Here is a 20,658-nt window from a genome sequence, read left to right on the forward strand (position 1 = left end):
GTTCACCTTCCAACAGGACAACGATCCTAAGCACACAGCCAAGACAACGCAGGAGTGGCTTCGGGACACGTCTCTGAATGTCCTTGAGTGGCCCAGCCAGAGCCCGGACTTGAACCCGATCGAACATCTCTGGAGAGACCTGAAAACAGCTTTGCAGCGACGCTCCTTATCAACCCTGACAGAGCTTGAGAGGATCTGCAGAAAATAATGGGAGAAACTCCCCAAATATAGGTGTGCCAAGCTTGTAGCGTCATACCCAAGACAACTCGAGGCTGTAATCGCTGCCAAAGGTGCTTCAACAAAGTACTGAGTAAAGGGTCTGAATACTTATGTAAATGTTTTTTGTTTTTCGCCAAAATTTCTTTACCTGTTTTTTCTTTGTCATTATGGGGTATTGTGTATAGGTTGATGAGGGGGAACAAATAGTTCTATACATTTTAGAATAAGGCTGTAACATAACAAAATGTGGAAAAAGTCAAGGGGTCTGAATGCTTTCCAAATGCACTGTACACAAAACACAATAAACTAAAACAAACACATTCTTCATTATAACATTCCTCTGTCCACTCTAAACTTCCCCAGGGACACTAAGGCATCTATGTGTACTGTTTTTTGGAGATGATTCCAAACACCAAATGAGTCTCCAGAGTTAAGCAACCCTGTGAACAGGTTTTATAAATTGTCATTTTAATTCTGAAATAGTGAGTTAGTTAAGTCGGAAGCTTGTGGAGCAGGGCTTTGTAAACAAAAAGAGCGTAATGATGTGATCTACGTGACTTCAAAGAGGTCCAGCCAACCTTTTGATAAAGAATACAGTGATGAGTAATTCCTGTGATAATACAAAGGGTGCTATGATCCTGAGTGATCCTGAGTAGGGGATCCTGAGTGGCGCAGTGGTCTAAGGCACTGCATCGCAGTGGTAGAGGTGTCACTACAGACCCGAGTTCGATCCCGGGCTGTATCACAACCGGCTGAGATCGGGAGTCCCATAGGGCGGCGCACATTTGGCCCAGCATTGTCTGAGTTAAAGCTTAAATGAAAAATGGCATCCAGGGGTTTAAAAGTAAAGGCAGCTGCACATTGATAAATAGTATCACCATAATCAATAACAGGTAGCAAGGTTGACTGCACAATCTGCTTCCTGCTGACTAGAGAGACACGATCTGTTTGTGTAAAAAAAAAATACGTTAGTTTCTTAACAAGCTCATTCATATGTTTTTTAAACAAATCATTGTCAATCCAAATACCAAGGTATTTGTAATGCAGAGACTCTTTCGATTATAGAACCATCCGATGAGTGATGTAATCCATCTGAGACAATCTTATGAGAACTTGAAAACAACATGTATTTAGTATTGCCCGTATTAAGCACAAGTTTTAAATCAGTAAAGGTTTCCTGCATAGCTGCAAAATCGGACTGTAGCCTTGTCACAGCTAGGTCAGCAGCTGGGGAAATTGCGTACATAATAGTATCATATAGATGAAATGTACAACTTTTAACAGAACTTTTTGACCAATAGCATTTGTATAAATAGTGAAAAGAACAGGTTCTAGAATCAACCCCTGCGGAACACCGTTATGTACAGCAATGAGGGGACAGCACACTTGAGCAGACCCGGCTCCAATTGGTCAGTCCCTGTGGATTTCTTGGTATTTATAGCAAGTAAGGCATCAATTACTTATATTTCTGTGAATTGCCGAAATGCAAAAACTTGACTACCATATAACGAGTCAATCTACAAAATTTCAGAATTGGCATTTTTCCCACAGTCCCCACCGTTCAATGAGATGTTGTTTAATCCGTTTTTTAAAGATAATTTTGCTGTTTGCTTGAGTAATTGGAAATGGAAGGGGGTTTCATGCGATCATGGCTCTCTAAAAAATTGTGCGTAGCCGTGACTTGGGGACTCTGAAGAGACCCCTGGTGGCATGTCTTGTGGGGTATGTATGGATGTCTGAGCTGAATGTTATTTGATTATGCAGGTAATCTGGAATTTTTGTCACAGTAATATGTCTCATAAAAACTAGAAGAGAAGCAGTTACTCTCTTGTCAACCCTCAAACAGGAAAGGCTGGCATACATGTTGTTGATGTAAGTTATGTATGAGCCAGCTGCTGCTTTGCTAGGTCATTCTTTGCTGCACTATATTACCGGACAGTAATCAAGATGGGACAACACCAGAGCCTGAACAACTAGTACAGTGGATTAGTACAGTGGATTTGTGTCAAAAACGCAGAACAGCTTCCTACTTGTTAAATATTACTGCACTGTCAGAGCTAGAAGCACAAGCATTTCGCTACACTTGCAATAACATCTGCTAAACATGTGTATGTGACCAATAAAATTAGATTTCATTTGATTTGATTCAACTTGCTCATTGATTACACCCTTTATGTACAACTCCAGTTGAGGTTCAGGTCTTAGATAATGTTTTGAACAAAATACAATGCTTTTAGTTTTAGATGTATTTAAGAACAGCTTATTATTAATCACCCATTCTGATACTGACTGTAACTCCTTATTTAGAATTTCAGTGAGCTCACTGGCTTTGGGTGCTGACATGTAGAGTGTGGAATCATCGGCATACATAGTCATTATAGCTTTGTGTAAGACCAGTGGCAAATCATTTAGAGAAACGAAGATCAATAATGGGTCCAAGACAACTGCCCTGAGGGACACTGCACTGTACATATCTGTTTAGTGCTGAGCGATTAGTGATTTTTGAGGTCGGGTCGGTTTCGTTTCTATTATTAAAAAATAATCAAGGTTTTCTATTTCGTACATTAATGCATTATGCATCATGTGGGTTGAATGCTGTAACAACACAGACAAAATCAACTAATAAAAGTGCCATGATGGTAGTGACTGGCCATTACTGCTTATAACTTTATTTTATTTAACCTTTATTTAACTAGGCAAGTCAGTTAAGAACAAATTCGTATTTACAATGACGGCCTAAAAAAAAATATATATATATATATAGGACAAAAAACACATCACAACAAGAGAGACAACACTACATAAAGAGATACCTGAGACAACAACACATCAAGGCAGCAACACATGACAACACAGCATGGTAGCAACACAACATGACAACAACATGGTAGCACACAACATGGTAGCAGCACAAAACATGGTACAAACATTATTGGGCACAGACAACAGCACAAAGGGCAAGAAAGTAGAGACAACCATACATCACACAAAGCAGCCACAACTGTCAGTAAGAGTGTCCATGAATGTGTCTTTGAATGAAGAGATTGAGATAAAACTCTCCAGTTTGAGTGTTTGTTGCAGCTCGTTCCAGTCGCTAGCTGCAGCGAACTGAAAAGAGGAGCGACCCAGGGATGTGTGTGCTTTGGGGACCTTTAACAGAATGTGACTGGCAGAACGGTGTTGTATGTGGTGGAGGGCTGCAGTAGATATCTCAGATAGGGTGGAGTGAGGCCTAACTTACAGTATGAACCATCATGTATTCACATTACTTTAATAAAATATTTCAGTTGTTGTGTATATTACATTTCTTTTCTTTTCTGACTTTATTATTTAATTCCAAGTCTTCATATCATCACTATAGAGCTGCTGCCTATGTTGTCTGACAAAATCACTATTTTAGTAGTTCTTCAAAGTAAATAAGGCATACTTTTATGGGTGCTGAATACCAACTGTCAATCACTTAGATAATGTATTTTCAGGATACCTCGGAAGCATCTGTTTTCTGTCCCTCTCGATCGGGCGTTCTCTCTTCTCTCTGTCTTCGTGTCTTCTCCACACAGACCAGACAAGTAGGCGAGTAATTTTCAAATTTTGTATTTTATTTGACCATTTAGAATACATAAAGAAGCCACACTAGGCAACCAATACATTTACCAAAATTGACAAGGATTATATACACAAAAAGTCAAAGACTTTTTTCCATTGTGGTCCTCTATTGGTTGGCTTATACAAAAAAAGCAAATATGGATTATGGTCATTGTAGTTAATTACCACATTTTCTGCACTAACCTATGTAAAATATTGGCCTGTTGGAAACTACAACACTCTACTATGTCGCACAGTTCGGGCTTGATTTGATTTATCTCCAGAGAAACACATCGATCTCACAGAAAAAAAATAACAAAATGGAATTTTACCAATTTTGGTTAATTGCTCAGCACTACTGATGTTAGAGAAGCTTCCATTGAAAAACATTCTCTGGGTTCTATTGTATAAATAACTCCAACCATGTGATGGCAATAACATCAAAGGCTGCACTGAAATCTAACAATACAGCTCCAACTAACAACGTGTTATCCATTTATTTTAACCATTTATCTGTAGTGCAGTACAAGTTAAGTACCCTTCTCTATATTTCATGCTGAAAGTCGGTAGTTAACTTGTTCTCTAAAAAATAGCATTTTATTTGGTCAAACACAATCCTTTCCATCAGTTTACTAAGAACAGACAGCAAACTGATTGGGCGGCTGTTAGAGCCAGCAAAGGGTGCTTTACTGTTTAAGTGCAGTGTGCTTTACTCTTATAAATTACTTTAGGCCCAACCTTTGGCACTTTGGCTTTCCTTGTTATTGCCACAATGTTATGGTCACTACAGCCAATGGAAACTAATATTGCTTTGGAGCAAAGCTCTGCAGCGTTAGTAAAGATATAATCAATACAAGTAGATGTCACAGATCCAACACTATTGGTATGCACTCTAGTTGGTTAAGTGATAACCTGGGTCATATTACAGATATTAGTCACAGTTAGAAGCTTCCTCTTGAGCGAACAGCTAGTTGCTAACCAGTCAATGTTCAGGTTCAGTGGTGACCCGTCATTCAGAGCCCCACCTGTTTTGAGCCTCACCTGAGCCAATCATGGCGCAATTAGAGAACATTACCAACCCCTACGCTCTGTATTTTCCGCTGGCTGCCCCACCACCACAAAAAGCACTGAGCTAGGCTGAAACGACAGCATTTTGGAGCTGCCTTACTCAAGAATGCAAAAAAGACACGATGTTTGGATACGGCTTTATTAACTTAATTACTTCTGTTTAGCCTGTTTTGCATGTTATTTTGGCATTAATACATGTCACATATCAGTTTGCAAACAATGTAAAAAAAATAAAATGGGGTTGGGTAGGAGAGAGTCAAAACTGTCCGGTTGTGATGTTTCATATTTTCAGATTAGAAGATGGGCAGTTTGTAGCATGTACACCTGCTGTCCGTCTCTTCATCACTAGAGGGCGATATTGCTCCAGTCTTCCACCATGTCTTTAGAAAGGAGCTCTCTGAATCCCAACAAATGTTTCACTGCAATTTCACTTGATTAAATCAAAGGGACACACTTGTTTGAAAATGTACTTGTATATCGAAATTGGAATCAGAAACGTGAAAAATATATCATGAAGATATCTCCTCATTATAAAATGAAATTATTTGTATGTCTAATTGTACACTGAGTATACACAACATTAAGAACTCCTACTCTTTCCATGACATAGACTGACCAGGTGAATCCAGGTAAAAGCTATGATCCCTTATTGATGTCACTTGTTAAATCCACTTCGATCAGTGTAGACATGGATTGAGACATGGATTGTGTGTGAGCCATTCACAGGGTAAATGGGCAAGACAAAATATAAAAATGCCTTTCAACAGGGTATGGTAGTAGGTGCCAGGCGCAATGGTTTGTGTCAAAAACTGCAACACTGCTGGGTTTTTCACACTTTTCCTGTGTGTATTAATAATGGTTCCACCACCCAAAGGACAACTGTGGAAGCAATGTAGTCAACACACACTCACACACACACCTGCATCCCACTGAACCTAAGCAGGGTCGATACTGGTCGGTCCCTGGATGGAAGAACAGATGCTGCTGGAAGTGGTACTGGAGGGCCAGAGGGGGCACGATTTCCTCTGCCCCCCCCCCCAAATATATATTTTTTTATCTAATGCCCCAGAACTTTGCCCTGTGTAGAGTGCCGTCTTTTGTATGTGACGTTAAACGGGTCTGGTCCTCAATCTGACCATCATGGCCACCTAATCATCCCCAGCTTCCAGTTGGCACTTTCATCCCCCCTCCCCCAGTAACTGTTCCCCAGGCTGTTGCTGTAAATGAGAATGTGTTCTCAGTCAACTTACCTGGTAAAATAAGGGTTATAAAAATATAAACACACACACACATATTAGCCTCTTCACCAAGCCACCATACGACAGAGGAAAATAAAAAGAGATAGGGGAGGGCTATAGAGGTAAAGATAGGGAGATAGAGAGAATACAACAAAGGGTATTAGACATGGGTAGAAAATTACAAGAGACCCCAGTCAGAGATGGAGGGGAAAGGCTGCTGCTCTCAATCTACAGACCCTCCTCTTCTCTTCCTTATTCACCATCAGTGAGAATGCTCGCTCAAGCTGACTGGAGCATGAAGAAGCCAATCAGCAGCCTGCCTCCCTGCTTTGTCATCAGCCTATGATTGAGGAACAGTTGGCTCTTCATTTGGAAGGCAGATAAAATGCCAGGTCTGGATCTAGAAAGCAGCCTCTGGGGATAACTGAAGCTCTGCGTTGCCTTATTATGGGTTTAAGGAAAACTCTTTAAGCCTGGGGCAAAAACATTAAATTCACCATCAAGGCTAAGAGAGGAGAACAATAAGAAGGGGCTTTTTAAAATGTCTGCTATGGTGTGGTTGTTTTCTATCTAGTGGGAATGTAACCCCCATTAATCCATCTCTAGTGCTGGTGCTTCAATCCATCGTTACTATTTTTGTCAATTCGTCAAGAGGTGCTTGTTGGGATATTAAACCTCCATGTATGATAATTTGTACCTACATGGATTTGAAGACTCGGAGGCGGTGAGTAAGGGGTTGTGGTGGAGAGCTAGATGGTGTAAGCAGTGTTAATTGCCTGTGCCGTGCTGTTATTTTCTCATTGTGTGTGTATGTGTGTGTGTGTCTGAGAAAAAGAGAGAGAGAGGTGCCTGTGTATTGACAACACCATACAACTGACACTGGTTGAACATGCAAACACACACACAAAATGCACTCAAACACACACAAGGGGTCGGAGGAGAGTGGAGACTCAGTGTGTATAAGAGAAGGTGTGTGGATCATGGGGGGAAGGGAATGGAGGAGAGGGATGCATGTGTCTCTGTATGGTTCTCTGTGTGATTCTCCAAGGCTAATGTTGTTTTCTGATGCCACTGAAGGAGAACAAGTTAGATGAACCCTTCATTCCTTCCTTCTATATTATTGAACATCCACTGATCTTGACATACAGGACTCTCTCTATACCATCTACCATGATTAGCCAATACACGCTGTAACTCTCTGTGTGTGTGTGTGTGTGTGTGTGTGTGTGTGTGTGTGTGTGTGTGTGTGTGTGTGTGTGTGTGTGTGTGTGTGTGTGTGTGTGTGTGTGTGTGTGTGTGTGTGTGTGTGTGTGTGTGTGTGTGTGTGTGTGTGTGTTTAGCCTGCAGAGCCCTAGCCCTAGTCTTCCCTTTAAGGTTGTGATTGCTTAATGTATCATTATGTAGCTCCTTGGAACAGAGAGCTGCAAGTATTTTGTGTCTCATTTAAAGGGACAGTGTCCCACCATTTTCCTTCTCTCACTCTGTTGTTTTCTCCTTTCACTCTTTCTCTCAGATGAAAGCATGTATAGTACAGTCAACACACACATAGGGATGCAGATGATCAGAGAACCATGAGGTCCAAAACACAGAGCAGTACCACAATCCTATCAATGCAGACTCAATTGCTATGGAGCAACCCAACTTTATATTGACGTGTGATGGGAATCAACAAGAGAAAAACGTTTTTGGGCTGGGTAGGGAGTGAAGTGAGGGAGAGATGAGTGAAGGGAGAGAGAGAGTAGTTAAGGGAGGGAGAGAGTAGTGAAGGGATAGAGATAGTAGTGAAGGGAGGGAGAGAGTAGTGAAGGGAGGGAGAGAGTAGTGAAGGGAGGGAGAGAGTAGTGAAGGGATAGAGAGAGTAGTGAAGGGATAGAGAGAGTAGTGAAGGGATAGAGAGAGTAGTGAAGGGATAGAGAGAGTAGTTAAGGGAGGGAGAGAGTAGTGAAGGGAGGGAGAGAGTAGTGAAGGGAGGGAGAGAGTAGTGAAGGGAGGGAGAGAGTAGTGAAGGGATAGAGAGAGTAGTGAAGGGATAGAGAGTAGTTAAGGGAGGGAGAGAGTAGTGAAGGGAGGGAGAGAGTAGTGAAGGGAGGGAGAGAGTAGTGAAGGGAGGGAGAGAGTAGTGAAGGGATAGAGAGAGTAGTTAAGGGAGGGAGAGAGTAGTGAAGGGATAGAGAGAGTAGTGAAGGGAGGGAGAGAGTAGTGAAGGGATAGAGAGAGTAGTGAAGGGAGGGAGAGAGTAGTGAAGGGAGGGAGAGAGTAGTGAAGGGATAGAGAGAGTAGTGAAGGGAGGGAGAGAGTAGTGAAGGGATAGAGAGAGTAGTGAAGGGAGGGAGAGAGTAGTGAAGGGAGGGAGAGAGTAATTAAGGGAGGGAGAGAGTAGTGAAGGGATAGAGAGAGTAGTGAAGGGAGGGAGAGAGTAGTGAAGGGAGACAGAGATTAGTTAAGGGAGGGAGAGAGTAATTAAGGGAGAGAGAGAGTAGTTAAGGGAAGGAGAGAGGAGTGAAGGGATAGAGAGAGTAGATAGTTCTACACATTTTGCCATGGGGTGTAGAGAAAATGTTGCTGCTTAAAGCAGGTTTGCTGCAGTTCTACACATTTTGCCATGGGGTGTAGAGAAAATGTTGCTGCTTAAAGCAGGTTTGCTGCAATTCTAATAATTTTGCCATGGGGCGGAGAGGAATATGAGCTGTTTTACAGCACATTTTGTGCAATTCTTAACATTCTGCCATAGGGTGGAGAGAACTATTTGCAGGTTTTAATATAATATCTGAGTGAGGAGACTGACTAACAAAATCAGTGCAGTAATTTGACCATGATTACTACAAGTTTAGATAGCTGGCCACTAGATGAATTTACCAATCAAAAGATTTTTAGCTGGGCTTATTGAGTTAGTATCAATGACTGACATAACAAGAGAAAAACTGCTCATAAACAACCAAATGTTGAATTACCCCTTGTGTATTCTACTTTTCTAACTCGCAACAGTAAGTTGAGACCCCGACTAAATTCCCCCCAAAAATTTTGAGTTGCCCACCCCAGCTCTACTGACTATCTACAGACTATCAGTAACATTTCAACTAACTAACTACTAACCCTAAACCTAACCTTAACTCTCAACCCTGGCCATGTCCTAACCCTAACCTTAACCCTTACCCTTATTCTAAACCTAACCCTAACCTTAACCCTAACCCTTATTTTAAATCTAACCCTAACCTTAACCCTTACCCTTATTCTAAACCTAAACCTAACCTTAACCCTAACCCTTATTTTAAATCTAACTCTAACTGTAACCTTAGCAAGCAGTTGCTTATCAACAGATAGTTTGTTGATAGTATGACCATCTGTAGAGTATCTACAGATGGACTATCCCAATAAAGTGTGACCGCTATGTCTTAGACATTTGTTTAATCCATCTCCCCTGTAAGAGGGTGTCTTGTTGTTACCCAGCAGTACTAAACTTCTTTAAGGCACCTCTGCTCCAGAATATTTCCTAATGGTCCTGTAGACTGTTATCGGTTCTTATCACTGGTCTGGAAGTGTTAGTGGCTGCCATTTTCAGACAGTATCTTCCTAGGCGTCTCAACAGATAAGGCATGAGTGTGGCCTGATCCTTGATTGTTTCAAGCCCAGCTTTCTTGACACTCATTGATAACTTTCTCACTAGTGAAGTGGCCTGGTGGTGGGAGAGGTGGCGGGTGCCTTGTGCCATTTTAGGAATCTTTTAAAGGTGATACACTTTAGGATCTTGTTTGAATTTTTGCATTGTAATTCCAGAAAATGTCCATAATATATCTGTAGTAATAGTGTAATAATAGTGTTTCACAGTATTACTTACCCGCCAGTGTTGTGATTGGCTGTGATATTCGCCTATTCATTTCTCCCGCAAAAGCGGCATCTGTTGTCAAAATGGGAAAGCTGTTTTGACTTTGTGGCTGTGGTATCTAGTGGAAATCGGGTCAAGCGGCTAATGTAGAAATCGTTCTGTCATTTTCCTGGTTATTGAAATTCGCTCAATTTAAGTTTATGTGAGAAAACAAGCACTGAATATTGTATGGAATCATTGTACCATCTAAATCGCTATGAAATATATGTTCAATAACAACAAATATTGTTTTTACAGCTGTTTGAACCGGTGGACCCAAACCGAAAGTAAAAGGCTCAATTGGAGTCTCCGCCATGTTAAGGGCAAATGGGACACGGGGCAGATCTGTTTTGAAGGCAGCCTGGTGCTGTTGCAATTCACCTAGCTTCCACATAGGGGAGAAATTTTGAGACATTCTAGATGTAGCACCTTTAAAGTGTGTCATGACAGCATGCCTCCGACAAGCATTTGAAGAGGCGCAAACAGAGATCACATTTCTTCTAAGCTTCAATTCCTTTGTAGTCTCTCTTGACCCACATTCGGCAGACTCAATAACCTTAGTTTCTCAAATGACTGCCTCGTCTGGTTCACCAACTACTTCTCAGATAGAGTTCAGTGTGTCAAATCGGAGGGCCTGTTGTCCGGACCTCTGGCAGTCTATATTGGGGTGCCACAGAGTTCAATTCTGGGGCCGACTCTTTTCTCTGTATATATCAATGATGTCGCTCTTGCTGCTGGTGATTCTCTGATCCACCTCAACGCAGACGACACCATTCTGTATACATCTGGCCCTTCTTTGGACACTGTTAACAAACCTCCAAACGAGCTTCAATGCCATACAACACTCCTTCCATGGCCTCCAGCTGCTTTTGAATGCTAGTAAAACTAAATGCATGCTCTTCAACCGATTGTTGCCCGCACCTACCCGCCTGTCTAGAATCACTACTCTGGACGGTTCTGACTTAGAATATGTGGACAACTACAAATACCAAGGTGTCTGGTTAGACTGTAAACTCTCCTTCCAGACTTACATTAAGCATCTCCAATCCAAAATTAAATCTAGAATCGGCTTCCTATTTTGCAACAAAGCCTCCTTCACTCATGCTGCCAAACATACCCTCGTAAAACTGACTATCCTACCGATCCTTGACTTTGGCGATGTCATTTACAAAATAGCCTCCAACACTCTACTCAGCGAATTGGATGTAGTCTATCACAGTGCCATCCGTTTTGTCACCAAAGCCCCATATACTACCCACCACTGCGACCTGTATGCTCTTGTTGGCTGGTCCTCGCTACATATTAGTCGCCAAACCCACTGGCTCCAGGTCATCTATAAGTCTTTGCTTGGTAAAAGCCCTGCCTTATCTCAGCTCACTGGTCACCATAGCAACACCCACCCGTAGCACGCGCTCCAGCAGGTATATTTCACTGGTCATCCCCAAAGCTAACACTTCCTTTGGCCACCTTTCCTTCCAGTTCACTGCTGCCAATGACTAGAACGAATTGCAAAAATCATCGAAGCTGGAGTTTTTTATCTCCCTCTCTAACTTTAAGCATCATCTGTCAGAGCAGCTTACCGATCATTGTACCTGTACACAGCCAATCTGTAAATAGCACACTCAACTACCTCATCCCCATATTGTTATTTATCCTCTTGCTCTTTTTGCACCCCAGTATCTCTACTTGCACTTCATCATCTGCACATCTATCACTCCAGTGTTAATGCTAAATTGTAATTATTTCGCCTCTATGGCCTATTTATTGCCTTACCTCCCTACTCTACTACATTTGCACACACTGTACATAGATTTTTCTATTGTATTATTGACTGTACGTTTGTTTATGTGAAACTCTGTGTTGTTGTTTTTGTCGAACTGCTTTGCTTTATCTTGGCCAGGTTGTAAATGGGAACTTGTTCTCAACTGGCCTACCTGGTGAAATAAATAAAAAATAAAAAACATGAATACATCTAGTGTGAGATGGGCTTTAAGAATAATTACATTTATTCAGATGACCATCCTACCCATGCTAGATTATGGAGACATAATTTATAGATCGGCAGGTCAGGGTGCTCTCGAGCGGCTAGATGTTCTTTACCATTCGGCCATCAGATTTGCCACCAATGCTCTTTATAGGACACATCACTGCACTCTATACTCCTCTGTAAACTGGTCATCTCTGTATACCCGTCGCAAGACCCACTGGTTGATGCTTATTTATAAACCCCTCTTAGGCCTCACTCCCCCCTATCTGAGAAATCTACTGCAGCCCTCATCCTCCACATACAACTCCCGTTCTGCCAGTCACATTCTGTTAAAGGTCCTGAAGCACACACATCCCTGGGTCGATCGTCTTTTCAGTTCGCTGCAGCTAGCGACTGGAACGAGCTGCAGCAAACACTCAAACTGGACAGTTTTATCTCAATCACTTCATTCAAAGACTCAATCATGGACACTCTTGAGTTGGGGTGGGCATTCTATGTTTTGTGTTTCTATGATTTTCTATTTATATGTTTTGGCCGGGTATGGTTCTCAATCAGGGACAGCTGTCTATCGTTGTCTCTGATTGGGAACCATACTTAGGTAGCTCTTTTTTCCACCTGTGTTTGTGGGAAGTTGACTTTTGTTTAGGGCACATAGCCTGTAGCTTCACGGTTAGTTTTTCTAGTGTTTATTGTTTTGTTCGGCGTCTTTTCAATTAAATAAAGAAAATGTACGCTCACCACGCTGCACCTTGGTCCTCTCCTTTCAACAGCCGTGACAGCTGGTGGATGGTATGGATATTAAGTACTTCTTGAATTTTGTCTTACAGTGGATTCACAAGTTCTTTACATTCCTCGGTCTTACTCAGAGGGAGGGTCATGACCACAATGATAACAGGCCATCAAACATATTTGTGCTTCCATTGTAGGATCATGGATGCTCTATCACAAGATAGAAGGGAATAATGCAAAGGATCTGAGTGTTTCCCATCCTCCTGCAGTCTCCCCAATCTTCCCCTATCCCCCCATCCTCCCGAGTATGGCTGAGTCTCCCCCTCCTACTTCCAGTATAATTCAGTCTTTCCTCAATCCTTCCTTAGTCCCCCCCAATTATGTCTGAGTCTCCTCACCCAGTGTAACTGAGACTCTCCCCCATCCTCCCCTAGTATCCCCAGTCTCTCCCCATCCTCCCCTATTATCCCCCAGTCTCTCCCCCATCCTCCCCTTTTTCCCCCAGTCTCTCCTCATCCTCTCCTAGTATCCCCCAGTCTCTTCATCCTCTCCTAGTATCACCCAGTCACCCCCCTGACCAAGGCCCTTCTCCCCCAATTGCTCAGTTTGGCCGGGCGGCCAGCTCTAGAAAGAGTCTTGGAGGTTCCAAAGTTCTTCCATTTAAGAATGAGGGAGGCCACTGTGTTCTTGGGGGCCTTCAATGCTGCAGAAATATTTTGGTACCCTTCCCCAGATCTGTGCCTAGACACAATCCTGTCTCGGAGCTCTACGGACAATTCCTTCCACCTTATGGCCTGTTTTTTTCTCTGACATGCACTGTCAACTATGTGACCTTATATAGACAGGTGTGCTTTTCCAAATCATGTCCAATCAATTGAATTTACCACAGGTGGACTCCAATCAAGTTGTAGAAACATCTCAAGGATGATCAATTGAAACAGGATGCACTTGAGCTCAATTTCGAGTCTCATAGCAAAGGGTCTGAATACTTATGTAATTCAGGTATTTTCTCATTTTGGGGAATTGGGTGTGGATTGATGAGAAAAATAATTTTACCCCAGTTTAAAATAAGGTTGTAATGTAACAGAATGTGGGAAAGCCAAGGGGTCTGAACACTTTCCGAATGCACTGTATAGGCCAAAGGAAAGTTATGACTCACACGGTCATTACATCATGTGTATTACATCATGTCACAGTATGATACATCATGTTTTCATGTTTCCAAATGTCCTTTGTTGTATTTACTTCTAGGTTTCTATTACAGCCAATGGAACTGCATAGTCCACACCGTGAATACAGGAGCCAGCATAGGTTACTGTTCTTGACAGGTTGTAGCATGGGAAAATGATAAAGACACCGAATAATTTTGTGAGCATATGGAAGAGGAGTAGGTGGTCGTGATTGATATACGTTGCGCCTATAATCTTTGGTCTGTAAGCAGAGGATGATGTAACATAGACGCAGGGAGTCAGGAAGCAGGTGCAGTTAGTGAGTTTAATAATAACAAACATGGAGCAATACAAGATAAGCGTCTGACATAGAAACATAAACAATACTTGTGCTCCTCCAAGGTAGCTGAATAGACCAGGATGTCATCAATATACACGACTCCCTGGCGTCCAAGCATGTCCTGGAACACCTCGTTGACGAATGCCTGGAACACTAACGGAGCATTGGCTAATCCAAAAGGCATCACCAAGTACTCGTAGTGACCAGAGATCATGCTGAAGGCAGTCTTACATTCATTCCCCTCGTGGATGTGGATCAAATTGTAGGGACTTCCACAGGTTCATCTTGGTAAAAAACTGGGCCCTGCTGAGTTGTTCAATTGCGACCAGCCACAACAAGAGATTGTAGTGGTACTTCGTGGTGATGGAATTCAGATTTCTGTAATCGATGCACGTGCGCAATCCTCCATCCTTCTTGGCGACAAAGAAGAAGGCCACCAACAAAGGGTAGATGTGGCCGCACGGAGGCTCAGAGCCTGCAAGCAGGTAGAGGGCACAGTCCCAGGACCGATGAGGAGGGAGACAGGTAGCGCGGGTCTTGGAAAAAACCTCCCAAAGATCTTGGTATACCTCCGGGATGTTGGGCTGAAAGGTAACCACAGGACTCTCAACTGATGTGGAACCACAGGGAAACGGTAAGCAGGTGGATGATCTTGTGTACGGGTGCACTGATGATGAGGAAGGGAAGGCTTACTTGATGTATGGATTCCACGGTGAGGGTAAGTAGTGCTGTGATGTGTGTGATTATCCTGGATCCCAGTGGTTGACTCTCCAGTGCTTGAACCAGACAAGGAGAGGAGAGCGAGTATGAGGTCAATCAATCAATCAATCAATCAAGTTTATTTTATATAGCCCTTCGTACATCAGCTAATATCTCGAAGTGCTGTACAGAAACCCAGCCTAAAACCCCAAACAGCAAGCAATGCAGGTGTAGAAGCACGGGTGAGGTGATGTTAAGGGAGGAGGCGAGGGCCTGGTCAATAAAATTCCCTGCGGCACCGGAGTCCACTAGAGCTGTAGAAACAAAACATGAAGGACAGCCAGCCAGTGAAATCGTTACAAGGAAAGGTTTAGCGGAAAGTGATGATGATGGAATACTCACACCTAACCCAGGAGACGGATGATCACGTGGCTGTCCCTCTGCTTCCGTGGACCCCCGGTTAGAACATACCGGACACCCTAGAAGCTGGTGTCCCTCCTGTCCGCAATAAGGACAGAGCCCCAGCTGTCTATGACGTTGTCGCTCAGCCACGGAGAGACATGTGGCCCCCACCTCTATGGGTTCAGGCTTTGACTCAGAATGATCAATGGAGGAGGGAGAGAGGCGATGGCGGTACCGAAAAAGTATATTCAGACGGATGGCCATCGTGTTGAGTGCGTCCAGGTTGGCGCGCCAACTCCGTCTGGAACTCTTCGCGCAATCCTCTTCTGAATAGGGTGCGGAGCACCAGCTCATTCCGTCCACTGGATGCTGCCACTGTCCAAAAGGTGAGTGCATACTCCACCATTGTCTGGCCATCCTGCACTAGTTGGAATAAGCGCTCACCCCCCTCTCTGCCCTCTGGTGGATGGTCGAAGATCCCCCCTGAAGAGAGCCATGAACCCCTCATAGGAACCCATCTCTTCCTCTCCTAGATGGCCGTGGCCCACTCCAACGCCGGTCAAGTTAGCAGAGAAATAACCGTGGCAACCTTGGACCTCTCGGTGGTGGGGGCTCCCATCTGATGAGCGGAATAGAGGGAGCACTGGAGTAGGAAGCCAAGGAATTTCAATGGAGTCTCGTCATATTTGTCCAGGAGGGACAATCGGGCATCGCTGACCAGGACGGACTGCTGGATGGGCTGGGGTACTGGCTCGCTGGGTCGACTTGTGGTAGAAAATCCTCCTCTGTTTGGAGATGACGCCCCTTGAGTAATGTCGACTCATTGAGGAACGCGGAGGACCTCATCCATAGCCGTCCCCAAATGAGCCAGCTGGTCATTGTGTTGACGAAGTAGGTGTCTCTGTTCGCCGACCATCTGGGAGATGTCTTGGTTAACTGCTACTTCCATTTGCTGAGGTAGTATTCTATAACGTAGATGTAGGGAGTCAGGAAGCAGGTGCGGTTAGTGAGTTTAATAATAACATGGAGCGATACAAAACAAGAGAAGTGTCTGACATAGAAACATAAACAATACCACCTGATGACTGATAACAAAAGAGTGCTATATAAAGGGTAAGTAATCAAGGGAGTAATGAAGTGCAGGTATGACTGATGATGAGATGGAGGTGTGCGTAAAGATGGGTTCCCAGGACTGGTGGTTAGTAGACCGGTGACGTCCAGCGCCGGAACGGGGGAGCAGGAGTGAACGTGACAGATGAGGTATGAGGGGTGGCAGGTAGCCTAGTGGTTAGAGCGTTGGACTAGTAACTGGAAGGTTGCAAGATTGAATCCCTGAGCTGACAAGGTAAAAATCTGTTGTTCTGCCCCTGAACAAGGCAGTTAACCCACTGTTCCTAGGCCGTCATAAAAATAAGAATTTGTTCTTAACTGACTTGCCTAGTTAAATAAAGGAAAACATTTTTAAAAAACATTTTTAAATGAGAGAGAGAAAGAAGGAGGGAGAGAGAGATAAAGGGGACAGGGCAATTAATCAGACTGGACATTGATGTCAACAGTAGTATCATCAGCAGCAGTGGTGGTGATGATGATGATGGTGGCTCTCCTCTCTCGTCACTCAGCCTGCTGCAGTTATGTAACACGTGGTCACGTGACTGACTGGGGGGCCTGGTCAAGGGGCAGGGGGTGACGAGTGGCTGATGGCGATGATGCTGCGGGGCCTGTGAGTCACAGGACAGTACAGTATCCTATAGACCAAACAGATGGACAGCAAATGTTACATCAGTAGATGTCACAAAGAGTATGTGCCCAATGTATGTGCCAATTCAAAACAGCCACAGATTTAACCCTAGGACTTGAAAGTAACATATTACATGTCATTATTGTATTACTTATTAAACAGGAATGGGGGCAGGTCTAGAGGTAGGAGTGCATATGTCTGCCTTGTCATCAATTCAATTCAATTCAAGGGGCTTTATTGGCATGGGAAACATGTGTTAACATTGCCAAAGCAAGTGAGGTAGATAATATACAAAAGTTAAATGAACAATAAAAATTAACAGTAAACATTACACATACAGAAGTTTCAAAACAATAAAGACATCACAAATGTCATATTGTATATATACAGTGTTGTAACAATGTACAAATGGTTAAAGTACACAAGGGAAAATAAATAAGCATAAATATGGGTTGTATTTACAATGGTGTTTGTTCTTCACTGGTTGCCCTTTTCTTGTGGCAACAGGTCACAAATCTTGCTGCTGTGATGGCACACTGTGGAATTTCACCCAGTAGATATGGGAGTTTATCAAAATTGGATTTGTTTTCGAATTCTTTGTGGGTCTGTGTGATCTGAGGGAAATATGTGTCTCTAATATGGTCATACATTTGGCAGGAGGTTAGGAAGTGCAGCTCAGTTTCCACCTCATTTTGTGAGCAGTGAGCACATAGCCTGTCTTCTCTTGAGAGCCATGTCTGCCTACGGCGGCCTTTCTCAATAGCAAGGCTATGCTCACTGAGTCTGTACATAGTCAAAGCTTTCCTTAAGTTTGGGTCAGTCACAGTGGTCAGGTATTCTGCCACTGTGTACTCTCTGTTTAGGGCCAAATAGCATTCTAGTTTGCTCTGTTTTTTTGTTAATTCTTTCCAATGTGTCAAGTAATTATCTTTTTGTTTTCTCATGATTTGGTTGGGTCTAATTGTGCTGTTGTCCTGGGGCTCTGTGGGGTGTGTTTGTGTTTGTGAACAGAGCCCTAGGACCAGCTTGCTTAGGGGACTCTTCTCCAGGTTCATCTCTCTGTAGATGATGGCTTTGTTATGGAAGGTTTGGGAATCGCTTCCTTTTAGGTGGTTGTAGAATTTAACGGCTCTTTTCTGGATTTTGATAATTAGTGGGTATCGGCCTAATTCTGCTCTGCATGCATTATTTGGTGTTCTACGTTGTACACGGAGGATATTTTTGCAGAATTCTGCATGCAGAGTCTCAATTTGGTGTTTGTCCCATTTTGTGAAGTCTTGGTTGGTGAGCGGACCCCAGACCTCACAACCATAAAGGGCAATGGGCTCTATGACTGATTCAAGTATTTTTAGCCAGATCCTAATTGGTATGTTGAAATTTATGTTCCTTTTGATGGCATAGAATGCCCTTCTTGCCTTGTCTCTCAGATCGTTCACAGCTTTGTGGAAGTTACCTGTGGCACTGATGTTTAGGCCGAGGTATGTATAGTTTTTTGTGTGCTCTAGGGCAACAGTGTCTAGATGGAATTTGTGGTCCTGGCGACTGGACCTTTTTTGGAACACCATTATTTTGGTCTTACTGAGATTTACTGTCAGGGCCCAGGTCTGGCAGAATCTGTGCAGAAGATCTAGGTGCTGCTGTAGGCCCTCGGTTGGTGACAGAAGCACCAGATCATCAGCAAACAGTAGACATTTGACTTCGGATTCTAGTAGGGTGAGGCCGGGTGCTGCAGACTGTTCTAGTGCCCGTGCCAATTCGTTGATATATATGTTGAAGAGGGTGGGGCTTAAGCTGCATCCCTGTCTCACCCCACGACCCTGTGTGAAGAAATGTGTGTGTTTTTTGCCAATTTTAACCGCACACTTGTTGTTTGTGTACATGGACTTTATAATGTCGTATGTTTTACCCCCAACACCACTTTCCATCTATTTGTACAGCAGACCCTCATGCCAAATTGAGTCGAAGGCTTTTTTGAAATCAACAAAGCATGAGAAGACTTTGCCTTTGTTTTGGTTTGTTTGGTTGTCAATTAGGGTGTGTAGGGTGAATACATGGTCTGTTGTACGGTAATTTGGTAAAAAGCCAATTTGACATTTGCTCAGTACATTGTTTTCATTGAGGAAATGTACGAGTCTGCTGTTAATGATAATGCAGAGTATTTTCCCAAGGTTACTGTTGACGCATATTCCACGGTAGTTATTGGGGTCAAATTTGTCTCCACTTTTGTGGATTGGGGTGATCAGTCCAAATATTGGGGAAAATGCCAGAGCTAAGGACGATGTTAAGGAGTTTTAGTATAGCCAATTGGAATTTGTTGTCTGTATATTTGATCATTTCATTAAGGATACCATCAACACCACAGGCTTTTTTGGGTTGGAGGGTTTTTATTTTGTCCTGTAACTCACTCATCATCTCTTTAGCATCATCACATGTCACAGTAGACACATCGAGAACCAGAACTGAGATATCAGTTGTCTTTGTAACACTGAGTGAATGTTATAGCCATTGTGACTGCACACTGCGCTGTAGATGTGATCATCGTCATCATGTCTAGCATTGCCTTCGTCAGGAAGCCTGAAATAGAGTCCCCTTGCCCCCCCCCCAGAATCATCCACCCCTTTGCAGCAGGCAGGCGCTGCGTGCTGGCATTTGGGGCTCCGCTGTGCTGCTGTGCTGTCAGTGTGTTCTGAGTCGCTCACAAGACTGATGGGAAATCTCTCTGTCTCTCGGTCTGTGTCATTGTCACCCTCTCCCTGTCTATCTATTTCTCTCTCTCTCTCTCTCTCTCTCTCTCTCTCTCTCTCTCTCTCTCTCTCTCTCTCTCTCTCTCTCTCTCTCTCTCTCTCTCTCTCTCTCTCTCTCTCTCTCTCTCTCTGTCTGTCTCTCTTTATCTATCCCTCTTCTTCTTCTTTCAATCTCCCCCTCTCTCTACTTTTCTCCCTCCCTCGCTCCCCCTCCTTTTGATGTCCTTCTCACACTTTCTTCTCATCCCCTACTCACTCTTTCTTCACGGTCTGTCCCTCTATCTTCCTCTATCTCCTCTTCACACTCTCTCGTTCCCTCTTCCCCGCTCTGACTGAGTGAAGGGGTGTTGTACCGGGCTCTCTCCCAGCAACTACTGACTTGTTGCTAATAGAGTGGTGTGTGTGTGTGTGTGTGTGTGTGTGTGTGTGTGTGTGTGTGTGTGTGTGTGTGTGTGTGTGTGTGTGTGTGTGTGTGTGTGTGTGTGTGTGTGTGTGTGTGTGTGTGTGTGTGTGTGTGTGTGTGTGTGTGTGTGTGTGTGTGTGTGTTATCGGGGGCAGCTCTTCTGATCGTAATGACATGAGACTGCCTGAGGTTGGGTGGTGGGCCGAGCCACAGTACCCACCTCCACCCAGGGAAGCAACAGACAGAGACAGGGACACACTATCTCTCTGTCTCTCTTTCTCTCTCTCTTTCTCCCTTACTGTCTCATTCTAATCAGCTTCCTGTGTAGGGACTATTGAAAGCATTAGAAATAGACTACTTTGATCCAGGAATCAAAAGATCCCACACAAAAGGAACACGGGCCTTGAAGATTGATTAACCTTGTTGCACCGAGCAAGAAAAGACAGCAGATCTTGACCAAGATCTCTTCTAACCT

The 20,658-nt window shown here is 43.5% G+C and overlaps 1 protein-coding gene across 1 annotated transcript in view; it reads left to right on the forward strand.

The window, feature by feature from the left end:
* The window catches only part of LOC139546683 (voltage-dependent L-type calcium channel subunit beta-4-like), a 50,136-nt gene that overhangs the window by 17,210 nt on the left and 12,268 nt on the right, over positions 1 to 20,658 (forward strand).

This window comes from Salvelinus alpinus, chromosome 20, assembly GCF_045679555.1.
Source record: "Salvelinus alpinus chromosome 20, SLU_Salpinus.1, whole genome shotgun sequence".
NCBI lineage: Eukaryota > Metazoa > Chordata > Actinopteri > Salmoniformes > Salmonidae > Salvelinus > Salvelinus alpinus.